Consider the following 20,733-nt stretch of genomic DNA (forward strand, 5'->3'; position numbering starts at 1 on the left):
AAAAATGGGGGTAGATTTGTCTCTTCCTTTATAATCCTTGTGCCTTTTATTTCCTTCCATATTGAACTGGCTGGAAATTTTAGCATGATGTTGTTAGAGTGGTGAGTGACATTTTTGTCTTATTCCTGTCTTTAGTGTTAGGTATAATGTTAGCTGTAGGTGTTTTGTAGCTGTTCTTTATCAAGTCGAAGAAGTTTCCTTCCATTCCATTTTTTATTTTTAAATCATGAATGGATGTTGAAGTTTGTCAAATGCTTTTTCTGCATCAGTTGATATGATCTCGTGTTTTTCCTTTAGCCTGTTGATAAGGTATACTACATACTATCAAAATCCCAACAGGCTTTTCAAATATTAAGTCAACTTTGCATCCATGAAGTAATCCCAACTTGGTCACAGTGTATAATTTGATAAAGAATATTTGTGTTGATATTCATAAGGGATTTTACTCCATAATTTTCAGTTTTTTGTGCCATCTGGTCTGGTTTCAGTACCAGGGTAATATTTTTTTTTTTTCTTTCAGTACTGGAATTGAACCCAGGCCCCTGCACATGCAAGGCAAGTGCCCTACCACTGAGCTGTATTCCCAGCCCAGGTAATTTTAACTTTATAAAATCAAAATCAATAAAGTGTTTTCCTCCTTTTCTGCTTTCTGGAATAGATTGTGCAATACTGATGTTTATTTTTATTTAAACATTTGGTAGAATTCTACAGTGAAACCATGGGGGACTGAAGTTTGTCCTTTTTGGTGGGGAGAGTTTTGAAAGTAAGAATTCACTTCACATTGGGTGAATTGTGGTAGTATTTTTCAGGAAATTGGGCGATTTCATCTAATTTATTAACTTTATATGTATAGAATTGTTCATTGTAATCCATTTTTGCTCATAGTTCCTGATGTTGGTAATTCGTGTCTTTTTTCTGTTTTGTCAGTCTCTGTTTTGTCAAATTTTTTCTTCTCAAAGAAACAGCTTTTTGTTTCATTTTCTCTTTTTTCCATTCAGTTCTTTTGATTTTTGCTCCTATTTCATTCCTTATTTCTTTTGGGCTTATTTTATGTATTTTTATTTGTTATTTTTAGATACACATGACAGCATGTTTTTACACTATACATACATGGAAGGTTTATTTTGTTCTTTTGTGGGTTCTTGCTATAAGAGTTATGAGTATTGACTTGCAATTTTCCCTCATTTCTAACATTCCCTTTAATGATATAAATTTCCCACTAAGGCTTGCTTTGGCTGTACCTCACAAATTTTGATATATTCTATTTTAATTTCATATCAATTTATTGTGCTTTTTTTTTTAAATATCCATTGAGACAACTGCTTTGACTCAGGGGCTGTTTAGAAGTATGCAGGTTAGTTTCCAAGTATTTTGGAGATTTTCATTTTATCTTTGAGTTGTTGATTTCTGGTTTGATTCCATTGTGCTTGTGAGAACACACTCAATATGTTTTTTTTTTTTTTTTTTTTTATTCAGGAGCGCTAATAATAGAGCAGGATACACCCTGAAGGGGGATCAAGGCCAGGCCCTCCAATGTGAGATGTGCTTTGGGGTCTAAGGCTTCTTTTAAAGGAATCTTTGTACATGGAGAACAAGAGAAGCATAGTGAGGTGGCATCAGGCTCATGAGCTTGATTTCTTTGCTTGTGGAACAGAGTAGGTGATGGTCATCTGGTTCTTTAAAATCTTCAGGTTGATGTTATCTAGTTAACATGTAGCGCTTGGACTGTACTCATGTCATGGGTCTCTAGCAATCTCTTCCTTTCTTTAAATCAGTCTGAAATAGTGTGCAAACTAACAAAGCATAGCTGCTGGATTTAGAGTACTCTTAAGATTTATTGGAGGTCTTCAGAATGCAGGCCTGGAGGAAAACAGGCCTGGGCATGAAGGTGAAGGGAAGCATGGAGTTTTCAGATTTAAATTACAGTCCATCTTTCCCTTCCTGTTTGTCTCTGTTCTACCTATCCATATTTCTTCAATCCTAATTCATCTCCCCAATGGATCCTTTTCTCCCTTATTCTTAAGGGCTGAGAAGAGTCAAAGATCTTTCTTCCAGATCTGCTTCAAGGTGACTGGCCCTTCCTAGCTGGGGAACAAAAGTCTCAACCTGACTGATCTAAAGGAGACAGAGGCAGGTCGAACCTGGTTATCGAAATGGGTCAGAATCCTTGCATTGTTACCATCTTAACATGGAATTGTAATCTATAACCTTGTAAGACCCCTTCAAAACATTTTTTGTGTCTTTCTGGAGTTCACTGTTAGATTTTTAAACATCTTATCTGTCTTGTGGCGATGGTTACCATCTTAAAACATTGACCACATCATTTCATTAGGTGCAGTGCTTCTTAGGAATCCCCTGCTGCTTGCATTTCCTTGCTGCTTTAACAAGTCGTTTTCAAGCTGCACGTACTCAGGACAATGAGTCCTGGACCTCTTCAGTTGCCCAGTGAACTCTTCCCCTGGGGCTGGTGGTGTGGTGCACGCATCCACCTTTCTCCGTACGATTTAAGTTCTTTTAAGCTTGTTGAGGTTTGTTTTACAGACCAGGATATGGTCTGTCTTGGAATATTTTCCTGGGTTCTTGAAAATAATGTGTATCTTCTGTTTAGTGGTGTGTTCTATAAATGTCTATTATGTCAATTGATAGGGATGTTGAATTCCTCCATATCCTTGTTGATCTAATTATTTCTACCAAGTGTTGAAAAAGGAGTGTTAAAGTCTTTAAATATAATCGTGGGTTTATTTCTCCTTTCAGTACTGTTACTTTTCATATAATTTTTATTCTGTTGATTGGTGCAAACATGTAGGATTGCCATATCTTCTTGGTGCATTGACTTTTATCATTTTACAGTGTCACTTTATCTGGAAATTTTCTTTACTTAGAGTTTGTTATGTGATAAAATACAGCCTCTTCTTACCTTTTGATTCATGCCTAAGTGACAAACGTTTTCAGTCCTTTGATTTTTGCCATGACTACATCATTGTATTTGAAAAGATTTCTTATTGACACCTTATAGTTGGGTCATGTTCTTAAATTTGCTCTACCAATATCAGTATTTTAAATGGCACATATAAAATATTTATATTTAGTGTATTTATTGATTTGTAAGACTTAAGTCTTGCATTTTATTTCTTTTTGTGTTTTCTGTTTTCTATTTCCTTGTTTTACTTTTCCTGCCTTCCTGTGAGTTACCTGAACTTTTGTTGCGATCATTTCTTGATTTTTTTATCATGTTTTTTTTAGCATATCTCTGAATAGTTCCTTTAGTAGCTGCTATACGTATTACATTATATACACATACTTTTACAGTTTTCTGGTGTCATAATTTCACCAGTTTCATCAAAGTTGGAAAATTGATCTTTATTCCTTTTTGTTCTCCCAACTTAAAAATATCTTGAGTATTTCCTCTACATACATTTAAAACCTCATAAGATATTTTATTTTTTAAAAATATTTTTAGGTGTCAATGGACCTTTATTTTATTTATTTGTATGTGGTGCTGAAAATTGAACCCAGTGCCTCACACAAGTCAGGCAAGTGCTCTACAACTAAGCCCCAGCCCCAGCTAACACATTTTATTTTTGCTTCCACTGTCAAATATAACTTGGACAAATCAAGAGAAGAAAAGTTTATTATATTTGCCCATATTTTTGTTTCCCATGTTTTCTCCCCCTGATGTTGCAATTTCTTCTTATTATTTATGTTTATGTAGATGTTTTCCTTTAACCATTCTTTCAGCATAGTTCTACTGACAACAAAGTCTTGCAGTTTTCTTTCATCTGAGTGTGTATTGTCTTCATATAGCTGAAGGATATATTCACTGGACATAAAATTCTGGGTTGATCTTTTCTTTTTGACTCTTACACTGTTTCCTCCTGTCAATGATTTCTGATGAGAAATCCATTGTCATTGATGTCGGTCGTTCCCTGTAGATAAAGCCTTCTTGCTCTCTTAGAACTTTGACTTGTTGTATCTTGATGTGGATATATTTGGGTTTATTTTGCTTGGGGCTCACTGATTCTTGAATTTATAGATTTGTCTTTTGCCAAATTTGGGAAGTTTATATGCATTATTTCTTTGAATTCTTTTTCAGCTTCACTCTTACGCCATTCCCTCCCAGACTAATGATATGAATATTAGATTTTTTTGCTAGGGTTTTACAGGTCCCAGAAGCCCTGTTAATATTTTCTTCCATATGTTTTCTCTGTTCAGATTGTATAATCTCTATTGTTCTATAAGCCTACTATTCTTTCCCCATCCTCTGCATTCTGCTGTTGAGACTATTGGCTACATTTTGATTATTATAGTTTTCAGTTCTGAAATGTTCACTGGTTCTTTATATCTTTGCTGAGACTTCCTACTTTTCATTTGTCTCACATATTTGTATTTTCTCCTTGGAGTATCTTTATGATGGCTGATTTAACATCTGTAAGATAATCCTAACATCTGTCATCTAGATGTCGGTGTCTATTTTCTGTCTCTTGGATCCAGTTTACGGTCTTTCCATTTCTTTATATGATGATTTCATGTTGAGAGCTGACATTAGGATATATTGTTGTGATTTTTGGATTTTATTTAAACTTTCTGTTGTAGTTGGCTTTCTCTGATACAATTCTTGCAGGGGAAGGAGGTAGGAGGTAGCACTTGGTTATTGCCATGTGGAGGTCAGGTCCACTCTTGGCCACCATTGACCCCAGAGAAGGGGACTCCTCATTATAGCTGACTGGGTAAAATTACAGACTGCCCTTCAAGATTCCTCCCTGGATGGAGAGGCAGCAGCATTCATTAATGCTTCCCACATGGCCTCCAGTGATACCATGGAGGGTAGTGTCCTCATTACAGGCAGTGGAGAGCTTAGACTATCTGCTGGACCTCCTCCTCCTCTCACACCAGCCACTGGGGAAAGAGGCTTCCTCGTACTGTGCTCTTGAGAGGTGAGGGTAGAAGTCCAGGCTCCCCTGACACTGAGATGGGGTGACCTGTTATCATCCAATGTGGATAAACTCAGCCTTTTCTGATGTCTCCCTGGTGGGGCTCTGGGTGTCTTAGTTCAGCCTGGCAAAGGCAGTGGTTTAGGTTAACATTCATCATTTACTAGGTGGGACCAGTTTTTCAGTGGTGTTTGATTGGAGAAAAGTGGATATTCACTAAGTTTTCTGCCTTCTTAAGCTTGCCCTTTGCCAGTCCAGAGAGAGTTGTTTATTTTTTTACCTGTTCTCATTGGAGTTTCCTAGTTGCTTTTCTGAATCCCCAAGTCTGAGATACATGGGACCCCAAGAAAACCCAGGAAAACCATTGCTGTGTTGTTCCTTGGGTCATGAGAACTCAGCCAACTTGCTGCCTTCTCTCCACTGCTGAGAACCAGTTCTTCCTCCCAACTCCCCACCCTTTCCATACACACACACACACACACACACGCACACACACACACGCACACAGATATTAGTGGATATTAGTTGTATTTAGTGTAAAGAATAGAATGAAGTAGTCTACTTTCTATTTCTGAAAATAGAAATTCTTTTACTGGAGGTTTTAGAAGACGATTTCAGAACTACGGGCAAAGATCATCTAATGAGCCAATTTGGGGCGAACTCTCTGCCTCTCTTGTCTATGGGATAGGCAGCAATACAGTGACTTTTTAATAATTCAGTGGGAATAGTGGAAGCAGAGCTTCTGAAAGGGAGTTGGAGTGGGCAGGAATTCTAGGAGATTGTTTACTATATAAACTCAAGATTTAAAAGAAGTATTATTTCTTAGTTGTGACCCCTCTGTGAAAAAAGATGACAATTATTTACTTTAACCCTACCAGGGTGGTATGAAAACTATGTATAAATGAACAAAAAAAAATTAAATATGAAGGGAGATGAGAAAAGAGAATGAATATTCTTAGACATTTACAAGACAAATTTTTAATTATAAATAAATAATAGTGATAACCTTTAATAATAAATGAGGGAGAAATACCACTTAACATGAATCTACAAAGATAACTGGAAATTATCAAATTCCACATGCATTACTTAAACATTAGTTCCAAGATGCAATCTATTAATTGTAGCCTGCTCAGTCATAAGATGCTCATTACATATTCCTGACAAACTTCAACTGTCATCTTCCTGTCAGAACTTTGACATTCTCTACAGTGTTTGCTGTGCCTTTTAACAGTATTTAAAAATCAGTTAGATTCCTGCAAACATAATTAGGTTGGAGATATTCTGTCTCTAATAAAAACTCTCTAATTGAACACAGGGATGTTTTCTGTAACCTCTTTTCAGTTCCAGTTACCCTGACAGTTCTTCATTTTTTCCCCATTTGCTCTTAAACAGCTTCTGGCATTTTCCTCCTTCATTAACTCTTTATTCAGGGTTTCCCATTAACCAGGCACTGCTCTAGATGCTGGGTCTATAGGTGTGAGAAGCTGGAGTGAGGTCTGTCCTTTACAGAGTCTCCATTCTATTCACAAAGGTGGGTCAGAAACAGATATACAAAATAATGTGCCCCGGGCCAGATGATTCTGAGCGCTTCGAAGAGCTGTAGAGCCGTGGAAGAGGATTGAGGGTGCTGTATGGTGAGGGTGGTGGTATTTTGTACAGCCTGAGGAGGGAGAACCTTTCTTAAAAGATAATATTAGGGAGGGTTAGCAAAGGTGACTGTAATGAGAACTGGAGTGAGAGATTTCCAGGCAGAGGCGAAATCAAATGCAAAGGTCTTTGATGTGGGATTAAATTGGGATATTTAATGAACAACAAGAAGTCCAGGAGGCTAGATTACAATGAGGAAGGAGAGGAGTGGGCCATGAGGTTGGAGAAATAGGCAGCTGCTGGATAACAGAGGGCTGTGCAGGTTATGGTCAATAGTTTGTGTCTTTAGAAAAGCAGTGACTGCTGGGTAAAAAAACTGTAGGAAGAGAATAGTAGTAAAAGGAATTCCAGTTGGAGGTTTTTGTGCCAGTCTGGCCTTGGACTAGCTGGTGTTGGTGAAAGTGGTAAGATGTCATTGGTTTGGGGATATTATGAAGATCAACCCCAGTAGAAGTGATTGATGGCTCGAATGTGGGGTGTGAGTATATTAGTTTTCTAATGCTGTAATAAAATATCTGAGATCATTTATAAGGAGAAAAGTTTTATCTTTGGCTCACGGTTCAGAGGATTCAGTTCAGCTGGTTGGCCCTGTTGCTTGAGGCCTGTGGCTGCACAGCATATTGGGGTGGGAGAACGTGAAGATGGAGGATGCTTGTTCACCTCTTGGTGGCCTGGAAGTGAAGCGAGGAGGAAGGGCCAGGGTCTCAGTATCCCCTTCAAGGACATGGTTCCAGTGATTTCTCTTCCTTCCACTAGACCCACCTACTGAAGGTTCTGCAGTAAGGCTGGTGACCAAGCCTTAACACATAGGCCCCTGGGGAACACTCCAGATCCAAATGGTAAGAGTGAGATAAAGAGAGGAGTCAAGGGTAATTGTGACATTTTTGACCTGAGCAAGTAGAATAGCCATTTCCTGAGATGTGAAAGGTTATGCAGAAACATATTTTTGATGGAGGACAAAGATTAAATTCTATTTTGAACATGTTAAGTGTGAGGTGCTTCTTAGACATTCAAATGGAGATATTAAATAAGCAGTTGGATGAATGAGTCTGGAATGGGAAATGAGATTGGGGCGATAGCATAAAATCTGAGAGTACTTAGTATTTGAATGATCTTCAAGGTCAAGAGATTGGAAGAAACTGCCTAAGGAGTGAGTAGAGATGAAGAGAAGACAACCAAGGACTTAGTTCTGGGATGTTCTTAAGTGTGGAAGTCAGAGGAAGACGTCTAGATAGGAAAGGAAACATAGGAGATGGAGCCATCGAGGTAAGAGGAAACCCAGGAAAACAAAGTATTGTGAAATCCAAGAGGAAAGAATCTTCCAAGATGACTTGAGTGTGTCAAATGTTACGAAAAATGAAGATGGAAGAGATTGACTGTAAGAATCACAAAATGGATCTCATCTTGTGACCTTGTTGATGGGTACCCTGTTGAGAGAAGAGGTCCTGAAAATATTACTGGAATAGATTTGGATCAGAAGAGAGGCGAAAAAGAAGAGAAAGTGAATGGAGACAGTTCTTAAGTTTTACTATACAAGAGGGAATGGAAATTGTTCAGTAGCTGGAGGGGAGTGTAGGGCCCAGGAAGGGCTGGTTTCTGATGGGAATAATTCCACAGTGAGGGAGGTGGAGATGCTGGGAGAGAGGAGGTAACTTGCCAAGTGAATGGAGAATGGAATAAGATGGGATTAAAAGGAAGATAACATACCATAAAATAAAGGCACATTAGAAGGACAAAAACGAGTGAAATAATTGCATTTTAGACTGCTTGTTTCTTTTGAAGAATTTTTTAAAAAAAAACTCTTTTGCAGAATTTTTTAAAAATTAACTATCTATTTAAATATATGCTTTCCAGTTTAATCAAACATAGGAGTGGTCACATGAGGTGGAAATGTGTTGCTTTTGCCTGACCTGCACCCCTCTTTGAGTAGGGAACTGCTCTTTTGAGTTCAGAAGTTGTGGTAGACCTGCTTTTATTTCTGTAATCCTCTAAAGTGAGCACAGGACCCAGCCAGCCAATTGAGTGACCCCTTTCTCTCACCACTGTGCCTGGACAAGATGTGCATATACCATGTAATAACACTTGGAGTCCTGTGAGATTTTAAATATAGATACAAAAGAAGGATTCTGTTGCCTTTTGGAGGATAATCTCTAAGTTTCAATGGGAAGAATGAGATAAATATACAAGGAGAAGCAGAGCCCATTGGTTGAGAGAGAATGGTAACATCATTCAAAGCTCTGGATCTATCAGTGCTTGAAGTACATTCTCAAAATTTACAGTGTCTGTGCCAATTAATTTCCTATTTTTTCTTAAGCCAGTGGAAGTTTCTATTAATTGTACCTGAAGGATCCTAACAATACATGATTTTACAAAGGTAACAACAAAAATCACATAAAGAAGCTATGGGATGACAAGAATGGGTCAAAGAAAAATGTTCTGGTTTTTGGATAGGACTTTCATTTCTGCATGGGAGGACAGTAGATATTATATGAAAGGAGATTAATAAAGAAATATGCTGGCTATATTTTGAGTTTCTTCTAAGATTGCTATGTCTGCCTGCCTCTAATACAGAGATGATGTTGTTATATGACTGCCAGCATCTGCCCAGATTGTGACCACGGGGCTGGGATATGTGTAGTGTGATCCAGTCTGTGGGACTATGGAGGTGGGTTGTGTCTGCTTAGTGACTGTTCCTGTATTCACCTAAGGAGTTCACCACGGGCACACTCTCAAGAAAACAATCTGGTGATTAGAAAGAAATTCTTTTTCACTAGTATTTGACTGCAGTATTGGAATAGATGGTGACGATAATGTCAAAGAATGGAGGAAAGTCATTATTTATTAGGAATTGCTTGTTTATGCAATGTGTAAATGCCCATATAAGGGCCAACTTTTTCCCTGATGTCTCAGTGAGAAAAGAACATCAAGGTGACTCAGATCTAAGTGATGGTACCTGCATTTTCCTAGGAGCAAATGATTATCACATTGTAGGAATGAAAGTGTACTATCTGACTCATGTTCCACCTATAGACTCAGGACTCCAGCCCTTTGTCTCGGAAGCTCTGTGGTTGGGGGAACCCTGCATTACATGTGTGAGGGCTATGGTGGCCACATGAAGTGACCATCCCCTGCCTCTCCCAGTCTATGTTGAGGTCCTTCTCTGCAGCAGCAATGGAGAAGGGAGACTCCATGTCCAGGTTGCTCCCAGCCTCTTCTGCACCTGACACTGACAAGATGCTCCACCTTAGTTTCTTATGTTGTACCTTGAAACAAAACTGTCAGCATCCTCAGCTTCCTAACATCGTGACATTATTCTAAAGTGCAGTTTCCTCATCATCATTCAGTCTGGCCAGGCTCTGGTATCTTCTGAGTAGCATGTATCTATGTAGTCTGTGACATTCTCCTTGGAAAATGACTAGTTTTTCTTGGACTAAATTTGTTTGCTGCTTTAGCAGATTAGAGATGACCCCATTAGGAGGTGAGTTTATTTTCCTTCATTATGGGCTGATTTGCACTGGCTCTGACCAATAGCATGATGTGATGCTATGCCAGTTCTGGGCCGGGCCACTAGGGGGCTACAATTCCTGCTTATTGTCTCTTGTAACACTTAACTCTTGGAGCCTGGGCCACCAGGTACACAGCCTAATGGTAGTGCTGGAAGGACTAGGTGGAGAGGGTTTGAAACTGGAGGAGATGAGCAACTCAGTTTTATCCAGCTTTCCAACCACCTTCACCCAAGCCCCAAGTTGATGAGTGCAGACATTTTGGCCACTTTAGACTAGAGTAGATGGAACCAGCCATCACCCACTTACTGCTGAGTGATTCCGGGTAGCACTTCATGGTGCATAAAAAATACGCACAATCAAGCTGGCCATGGTGGTACATGCCTATAACCCCAGCTACTTGGGAGGATGAGGCAGGAGGATCACAAATGTGAGGCTAGCCTTGGAAGTGTAGTGAGATTTTGTCCCCAAATAAAGTAATAAAGGGCTAGGAATGCAACTCAGTGGTAGAACATTTGTCTAGCATACTGGAGACCATGAGTTTGAAACCCAAGACTGAAAAAAAAAATATATATATATATATATATATATATATATATGTATATATATACATACACACACACACCCACACACACCCCCAAATTTTGTCCAAATTCCTGACCTACAAAATCAAGAGCTATAATACCAAAGTAAGCCATTAAGTTTCAGGTAGAATTTACTGGACACAATTGATAACTGGAATGCCTTTGACAAACTGAAAGAAGATATTTCCTGAGAACCCTTGGCTTTTAATTCAGGTGATTCTTGGTAGGCTCCTCTGCTAGCTCTATGCACACACCTGAACTTGCAGTCAGCATACAATGTGGGCCTCCTCAGACTGATCTGCCTGAATTTTTCCTGGCCCACAGGAGAATCTCCCATAGCCTGGATTTGTCCGACTTCATGTGCTTGAACTTCACTCCTATAGGTAGATCCAGCACTTCCTCAAACCAACCTCCTTCCAAAATAACTCCTATACTCCATGCTTGTGTGAGTTTATAGAAAATATTGTGGGGGAAGGGAATTGGAGGAGAGGACTTTATCCTATACAACATAACAATTAAAGTTTCTTATTTTAAAAAATCTGTTCTTTCAAAAATTTCTCACCCGTATATACGTCCAAGCACCTTTCTAAAATTATCCCTTATTACCCAGAGGTTTTAGGGTGTTATCCTCAGCTTACATATTCCTCTGAGCTCCTAAGCAAAAAGTGATTGTTCTTTAGCATGTCCTTTGCGTGAGAGTAGGGAGGAGGGGAGATGTTTCAGTCTAAAAAGGAGCCTATGCCACCTTTACTGTTTTTTTTTTTTTTTTTCTTCTGTATTTCTTGTTGTCTAAGTTCCATTCCTTCTCTTGTGCCCTCCACCCGCCACCCAGCTGAGCTCACCCACAGAGCTGAGCATGGCTAACTGAAGGCGCTCTCTTAGGTGACGCTTCACTCAACCTGGATGCTTAGATGCTGAGTAAGGTTTGCACCCTTACTTCTGAGTTCTGCTCCACCACAGCTCAGGCAGACCAGTGCCCTATGGGTAAACTAATTAATTCCTTGTGGAGCTCAAGCAACTGGAAATTTGTTAGGTGTTAAGTAAAGCTCAGTAGTAACAGCAAGTAGGCAGAATCCTACTGGGCTGCATTTAGGGTTTTCTTCACATTGAGTTCAGCCCAACCTGGATGTGTGGCCCTCTGCTATGGCCTTGAACATGTTCCTCAACTCAAATGCATATGTTGAAATCCCAACCCCAAGGAAATGGTATCAACAGATGGTGGTCTTTGGAATATGATTAGCTTATGGTATGCACACTCATAAATGGAAATTTTGCCTTTTCAAAGTGGACTGAGAAAGTTCCCCTATTCCTTTCCACCATGTGAAGGGAACAATGAGAAGTGTTTCTGACCAGGAAGAGGGCACTTACCAGACACAGAAATTTGTTATTTATAAGCCACCCATGAGTCTATGGTATGTTGTTGCAGCAACCCTGATGGACAAGGATACCCTCTTGTTCTGAAAAGGAAAAGGAACATCGGGTAGGTGCTCTGTAAACTTCAGTACCTCCTCCAGGACCTCCTGCAAGGGAAGACGGAGGGAAATTTCACCTTTTATTCCTTTCTGATGGCTTTCTTCACCAATATAGTTCTTCTTATAACAATGAAACAGATAGGTAAGCATTCCACCCCCCAATGTCCTAGAAAATCCCAGGACTGACCCAGAATTTGTCCTCTGAGTTGTGTCTGAAAGGAGCTAGAAGTGGGCATCCTTTGGTCATAGCTTTGCTGTTTGATACCAACTTTCACAATGGAAATAGACTGTGGAGCTTCAGGTCCTACTTGACCTGCAGTAGGTTCTGAGGACCTTCCTTGCCAAATAAGTGAACTTAAGGGGCTGTCATTTCTGCTTCCTCGGTAGTTCAAGGCCATATTTATCCTCCTTGCCTTATTCCCTGAGGGTAGCCCATTCTTCCCTCCCCTTTTCTCACCTAGGAAGAGCACCTTTTGTGAGTGATTCAGTTGTGCTAGATGCTCCAAGGTGTGCTCCTCTTGGCCTCCTACAAAATTCTCTAGACTTTGAATCCCTATACAGAGTACCTTTCTCTTTTCATATTGTCTTAAAGGAAACTCTTGATGATGCTGTCTCTTTCAAATGTTCTTTGGTATCATGCTAGAGACATGGAGATTTTTGTGGATTTGAGACTCCATGTAATTCCTCTGTCCTACTCTATGAATTTTATCTGACTTCCAGGGATTTGTGCTGAGTTCATTTAAAGGTACACACAGAACTTAGCTCTTCCTTTCTTATTCCTGGATTTGTCTTGAAGTGACTTTTGATTGCACAAAGACTTGTCCATGGTTCTTAGGATTGTTAGCTAACCAGCCCCACAATAGTTTTAAGAAATCCTATATTAACAGGTGAAAAAATCAGAGACCTTGATCTAGCAAGACATCACTCTTAGATATGTCCTGAGTTAGCCTATAGTTACTGTGACCAAAATACTTGACATGAGCAACTTGGAGGAGGAGAATTTTGACTCATGGTTTCAGAGGTTCAGTCCATGGTGGACTGGTTCCATTGCTCTGGACCTGAGATGAGGCGGAGCATCATGGCTGAAAGGTAAGGTAGAGGAAAGTCCCTCAGTTTGTGGTGACTGGGAAGCAGAATGGGAAGAAGGAGCCAGGGGAACAAGATAAAATCCCCAAGGGAATGCCTCCAGAGTCTTAATTCCATCAGCTATGCCCTACCTGCCTACAGTTACCATCTGGTACAGTTATCCTTTCAAATTGCTAATCCATCAGATAGATTAATCCATCGATTAGGCTACAGCTCTAATAATCTAATCATCCTCTGAACATTTCTGCATTAACACAGTATGGGGGGGACACTTCATATCTAAACCATAACGCTTCCTTTCTCCTTCCTAAAATATGTCTCCATTTCTTAGGATTCTGTTCCTGTTGAGGTTGGATCACACACACATTCCTGCCTGAAAATCCACAAGGGATTTTCTAAGACTTTGTCAATACAGTAACTCATGTATTATTGCACCTCACTCACTCAATGCTCAATAGCTTATTTCCTGGACATGTTTTTTTTTTTTTTTAAAGTATTTTACTTTTAATTCTTTCCAAATGCAAGCTCTAAATGGTCTTTATAAATTAGAACCACTGTCCTTGGTTTTAGTCTTTTCTTTGAATATGATGAAGTTCAATAGAAAGCTGTTAGCACAGGGAGCTTTCACTATTCTATCCCATCCTGGACAGTTTAATGCTAGTGATGAAATATTTCTATAATTTCCATCCAACTTGAAAGTGGTACTCCAGGAGTTGGCATGACTTGGCTCAAGTTGGTTTCTGTGTCCTCTAGGTCTATCAGTTTGGCAGTCATGGTGAGGAGGTATTTTGGTGAGGTAGATTCTGACGTGTTGGTAGGAATTGTACCTTAGTCATCTGTGGCCAGATCCCTGAAGAGAGCAGCCTTAGAAATGGGATCTGAGAGACCCAACAAGGTGTTTTCAGACAGTCTGGACTCCTTTTAGAGAAAAATTCTATGGGAAATTTAGTGATAAGCAAGAACAATAATTTTAAAGCAAGAGACTGCAGTTCTAAGGGGAAGCTTGAAGAGGAGGAACTCTAAGATGCTATTCCATCCGTAACCAGAACGCAGATGTGCAAGCTAGGGTTTGGATAAGTATGCCCTAAGTGCTCACAGGTTCAGGGCTTGGTCTCCAGACTGTGGCATTATTGGGAGGTGGTACAATCTTAAAAAGGTGCAGCCTACTAGGTCTTCTGGTCATTGGGAGTGGATCCATAAAGGGGACATTGGAACTCTAGCACCTTCCTCTTGGCTTTTGCACTTGGTCTTGAGGTGAATGAACTTTCTCCACCATGCACTCCTGCCTTGATGATTGCTGCCAAAGCAATGGGCCATTTATGGACTGAAACCTCCAAAATTGTGAGTCAAAGTAAACCATTTCTCTTTATAAGTTATCTCAGGTATTTTGCTGTAGTGACGGAAAGCTAAAAAGCCAGTGAAAAGAGGCTAAAAATCAGAACTTTGAAATTATATGGCTATGTAAAGAATTGGGCTCTATCACTTAGATTAGTCTTTCTAAGCTTCAGTGTTAAGAGAATTAAGTGAGATAATGCCTGTAAAGGACTTTGCACAGTACCTGGTGTATAACAAACATTTTGTAAATGTTACGGTTTTTTAAATTTTTGTTATAATAGTAAGAGAGTGGCATCAATGCCTATGTGTTGGAAATAATCTAATTACAAGGCAGTTGGTTGTACTCTGGAACATTTGCATGTTTAAACATATAGACAGACTTAGTTCTTTCTGAACTTTTTAGGGGGTATTTGTGGACATTTCCTAAAAATATGATGGATTTGAACATGACAAAGTTTTTGAGTTTCTTGCTTCAGTGAAAGAAGTTTGGAAGTTCATGTTTGAGGAAGTTCTGACTTGTGCCATTTATTAGCCACAAATTCAGACAGATTATTTCACATCTGAAATATGTAATTTCTTCCTTGGTAAAATGGGGATTATAGGAAATTAAATAAGCACTAGTAAATATAATTTTGTACATTAGAAGATGACAGTCATCATGGACAGGTATAAAATGAAGTAGCAGGTTCAACTTGCTAGGCTGTCCTAGAACACAGATGGCCCATCCTCTCTGCTAAAACACTCTTCCCTTTAGAGCTCCTGGAGAGAACACCAGTAGAACGCATCGGCAGTTATTGTGTGGAGGTTCCATTGAGACCTTAAGATAGGTGGCAAAATAAGTGCTGTCATGTTAAGTGAAGTAGAGTGGATGCAAGTACCTGACTTATGACTTTAGCAATGTGCATTTTATTCATTGCACTAACGTTTATTGTATCTGCTCTTGCCTGACAGGAAAATCTCATAGAAAGTCTTAACACCGAAGAGGGTTTTTACAAGATCAGGGCTTTGCTAAGCACTTGCCTGTACCAAACATTATGTTTATTGTACAGCATTCAATTCTCCAGACAACACTGTTTCTTAGGTACTAAGGAAGCAGAAGCACAGAGGCTGAATAACATGCCCAAGGTCACACAACTAATAGGCATCCAGTCCATGCTCTTAGCCCCTATTCTGTACTGCTCTTTGACACTGCCTCCTTAGACTAGAGGCCTCCAGCTTGTGCACTTTCATTTCACCCTGTACTTTTCCTTCATAGTACTTAGAAATTTGAGTTGTCTTCCCATGAGGGCATGGACTGTCGTTTGTCATCAGTAACTAATAAAGGGCCATCATAGCAAATATTCAAATATTAGCTGAATGAACCATTTGACAAGAGGGACAGGCATTCGAGGCAGAGGTAATGGTATGACAAAATCAGTCACAGAGGCAAGAACAATGCAGTGTTCTGGAAAGAATGATACCAATGACCCATTATTGACCATAAATCACCTACTAAGCAATTTGTCAGTAGATCACATACATGAGTCCTCATAAAATTCCTTCAGGGAAGGTATCATTATCATTTTGCAGGTAAGGGTTCAACTAGATTGAATAACTTGTTATAAAGCAGACAGCTGGTAAGTGGTGAGTCTGGGATCATAAAAGTCCTGAACGCAAACTCAATATGATAGTGTCTCTCTGCCAGTGGCTCAGGATGGCACCTGTCAGAAGTGGATTTCATCTTTGGAAGGTAAGGACCTCAGAAAACTTGGACATTAATACCTAAAGTCTTTAATAGTCATATGCCATATAATCCATCCAATTATAAATCAGAGTATAGTTTATACTTGTGTATGGTATATGCATATTAATTACATCTCTGCTACTGAATACCCAATGATTGCATTATTTTGTTGTCCATGGATAACATGAATTTTTTTGACAATTTTCTTATTAAATGTTAAAGTTACTGTGTTGTAGATTTTGGTTTGACTATTGAAGTATTTGGCATAACATCTTACCAAATGGGTAGAAGGATGGTTTCTCGTGGTGAGTGATTCTGCTGATATTGCCCACCTGTGCAAGTGTCTAATTATTGAATAGGAAATCAAAAGTAGAAAGGCACATAAAAAGGGTAGAAGAGAGAATTTCTGACCTTTAGTCTTTTTTTCTTGGATTGTATAACATCAAAGCATGTCTATAGGAATTTCTGGTATGTAGGGAAGCAAGGCCAAGTAGAGGCAGTGAGATCACTTAGGAGATTCCTAAGTGGAAATGAGTATGCGGAATCTTGTATGTAAGCTTATATTCATTGATTTTTTTTTTTTTTTTTTTAAGCCCAGGTTGAACTTGAGCAATGTGAGGAGCTCTGAAAAAATACCAATGCCTGCATCATGCCATTTTCTGGACCCATAAGTTTGGTTGCACATTGAAACCATCTGGAGAGTTTTAAAAGCTACTGATGCCTGACTTCCACCCCCAGAGATGTTCGATGGGTTGTTTGTAAGGCCTCGGTGCTGGAACTTTTAATAGGTCCCTTCGTGTTTCTAGTTGTGCAGTCAAGTTTGAGAGTGATTATCATAGAACAGTTCAGAATCTGGAGGCTATCAAGTTCAGTAATTTTAAAATGTTTGCCCATAAAAGGATCATAGCAAAGCTGCTTAATACCTGCATTCCTGGGCCCTGTCCCTGCATATGCTGATTTAGTAAGTCTGGGGCGAGGCCCATGTATGTGCTTTTGTAACAGATTTCCAAGGGATATTGATGCTGCTAGTTCTATTCCCCCATCCCCTCAGTGAGTTGCTTTCAGTGCTTATTTTCTTTTTGTTTCCCCAATTTTCCTTAAATTCTTATGTAAATGTGTTGCCTCAGTTTCATTAAACTCTTGGTGTAAATGACCTTGCCTCAGTTTTGATTGGAAGCATTAAGAGAAGGGTTCTATGTTCTGACCTAAGTTAGAATCTTAGAGGAACTAAGTTCTTCATGAAGCAGCTACAAGAGCTCAACAGGCAGATTTCTAGATGAGAGGGAGGGTTGTGAGTTCCAGGGACCTTTCACCTTCCACCTGAACTTTGACACTTTTAGTGGAGGAGCTGAGGTTTGATTTATTAAAAGATATGATGACTTTTCCTTCCAGTAAACAGCAAGATTTTTAACACTACAAATAAAAGTGACTGCATATTCAAGAAAACATCTTAGACCTTATACTTCAAAAGATACTCATGTAAAAAGACAGTCATATATTTAAATGACATTGCAAATGTACCTGAATCCTTTGTTATTTTCCTTTTCAGAGTTGCTTTTGGAGTTTAGCTGAGACTTAGGTATATCATCATGTTATTTGCAATGATAATTCTTACTAAAAATATCTTTAATGCAAAATTTTAAACATAGAACTATGAGACCAGTCTACATGCAAGTCAACATACTAGTGATACAAAAGTAAAGAGACTGAGTTTCTATATGTTCAACATAAGGATTTTAGTTGTCAAAGTTTTTCCATATTTACTTTTTAACTAAGTGTTGAAAAGCAAATGAGATATCATATTATTTTATACCTTCACACATAAGTGTGTGCGTCTCTTAAAAACAATATTTTCATCTAACTACAATAAAATTATCGTAACTAATAAAATGATAGATAATTCCTTAGCAACATCTAATACTGTTGCCTCCAAGATGTCTTTTTTTCTTTCTTGTCAGAATCCAAACAAGACCTGTGCATTAATTATGGCTTTTAAGATTCTTCTATATAACTCTATCCTCATTTTTCTTTCTTAATGACATTTTGATTTGTTGTAGCATTTGGTCAAAGACTTATCTACAGAAATCTGAAGAAAGTTCTAGTTTTAGAATTTTGTTTGCTTTCTTGAGTTGTCATTTAACTTGATTTTCTGTCTCCTGAGTTTTCTGTCAATGAACATTGACTTTAGATACTTGATTTTATTCTGGCTCATCATTTTTGGCAAGAATATTTTGCAGGTAATGAATGCTATGTGCTTCCTATTGCATCACATGGGGAAGCAGTAATGTCTGGTTGTGTTAACCCTGGGGATGCTGCAAGTCTGATACCTCCATTGTAAATCTCCCCATTAATCCACAATTAAATGTTTTCATCCCATTTGTATTTATTGACTGAATTGAGTATTTCAAGTAATGTCTGCAAATTAGTGAATTTCTAAATCTATCATTCCTCCTACGTGGTTTAGCTAGAATACTTAAAAGAAAACAAACAAGAAATTTTTCCAATCATTAACTAGGACCTGTAGTGAAGGCAGGGTGACTAATTTCTTCCTTTTACTTTCCAATTGCCAACTTTAAGAATAAGGAATTGGTAACTTGCTTACTTCCAGAGATATCCAACAAGTTTTTTTTTTTTTTTTTTTTTTTCCTTTTTCTCTTTTACAATTAGTGTTATGAATTCCTGGGTCTTAAAACAGTGTTTCAATCAATTGCACATATTCTTTTTGATAGACTTCTTTTCTGGTGAGCTCCTGTGTCCTTTTGACACAACCCAGTTGTCTCTGATATTATTCTTCCTGACTGGCACAAAATGTCACAGTAAATGTGGCAAGTATTTGAGAGGCATATGCCAGAAAACTTTGTTGGATATGGTTGTTATGGGCACAACTTAAGGACAGACCCATCACCACTGAGAAGTCCAAATTTGAGAGTCTTTATTAAGCAGCCGGCAGACTATCTCTCACAGTGCCCCAAAAATGGCTATTGGGAGAACAGCCCTGACCACAGGGTTGTAGGAGTTCTTATACCAAAAGTTGCATTAATCATAAGTGTCTATTTCTATGATTTTAAATTACAAATTAACATCATGAGATCATCGACAGAGGGGGAAGTGGGTCACCTAGGTATAAACTAAAGAATGGTTACTAATAACCACACAACTACTGTTTACTTGGTACATTGGTTAAGAGCAGTAGGGATCAAAAGAGAGCAATTTTTTATTACAGAAGAATTGTCATTTTGTATTGCTTAACATGTTACACCAAGTAACTGATGATGGGTAGAGAGGTGGGGTGTTCCTATGGGAGAAGCTTATTTCCTACATAACATGGAGTCTCAGCAAAATGGAGTCTTTTTAGTCATTTCCCTTACAGTCTGGCCTATAACATTCTCATGGAGTTAGATCTGCAGCCCATCACAATGGTAAAAGACTCAGTTTGGTGATGCTAGTTTTCTTTAAAACAAGCAAATAAGACCAGTAAGTAAACATAGTGTGCATAGGACATTTTCCTGATTGGTAAATGTATCTTCAAGGTAGTTTAAAAGGACAGCTATGAATTTCTAGGAAATGTTTGTGCCATTTGAAACTGAACTTGTTATACTGTATTAAATGTGTATATAAGTTTTGTTTTAGTACCTACGTAGTTTCATTTTTTTGTACTGGGGATTGAACCTAGATACTGAACCATCGAGTCATATCCCCAGCCCTTTTTTGTATTTTATTTAGAGGCAGGGTCTCCCTGAGTTGCTTAGGGCCTCGCTAAATTGCTGAGGTTGGCTTTGAACTTGTGATCTTTCTGCCTCAGCCTCCTGAGCGGCTGTGATTATAGGCATGTGCCACTGACCCTGGCAGTAGTTTCAACTGTAAGCCCTTAGCCTTAGTTTATTTTAAAAATTCTTATACTTACTATGGAGTGAAAGTTTGTATGTCCTCAAACTTCACAAGTCGAAGCCTAACCCCAGTGTGATGGTATTTTGGAGGTGGGACCTTTGGGGCTATTATGTCATTAGGGTGGAGCCCTCCTAAGATGATAAAAAAGGGGAGGGGACTTGCTCTCTGACTTGTGAAGATAACCATTTACAAAGCAGGAAGTAGGTGCTCCCTGATTTTGGACTTTTCAGTCTGCAGAACTGTGAGAAATAAATGTTTGTTATATTACGAATTATAGATGTAATTTGTTATAACAGCTCAAACTAAGACAGTAGTTTTAAATTCTAAAATTTTCATTTTCTTTTTTATGCATTTTATTTATTTGCTGAGACTTGTTATTTTTCTATTTAAGAGTGTTTATGGTTGACAGAACATTTTAAATAATAGCTGCTTTAAAGTCTTTGTGAGATAATTCTAACGTCTATTTCATCTCAGTGTTGACATCTGTGTGTTGTCTTTTCCCATGTGAATGGCCAATTTCCTAGTTCTTAGTATGCCAAATAATTTTAAATACCCTGTTGT

This window comes from Sciurus vulgaris, assembly GCF_902686455.1.
Source record: "Sciurus vulgaris genome assembly, chromosome: 4".
Lineage (NCBI taxonomy): Eukaryota > Metazoa > Chordata > Mammalia > Rodentia > Sciuridae > Sciurus > Sciurus vulgaris.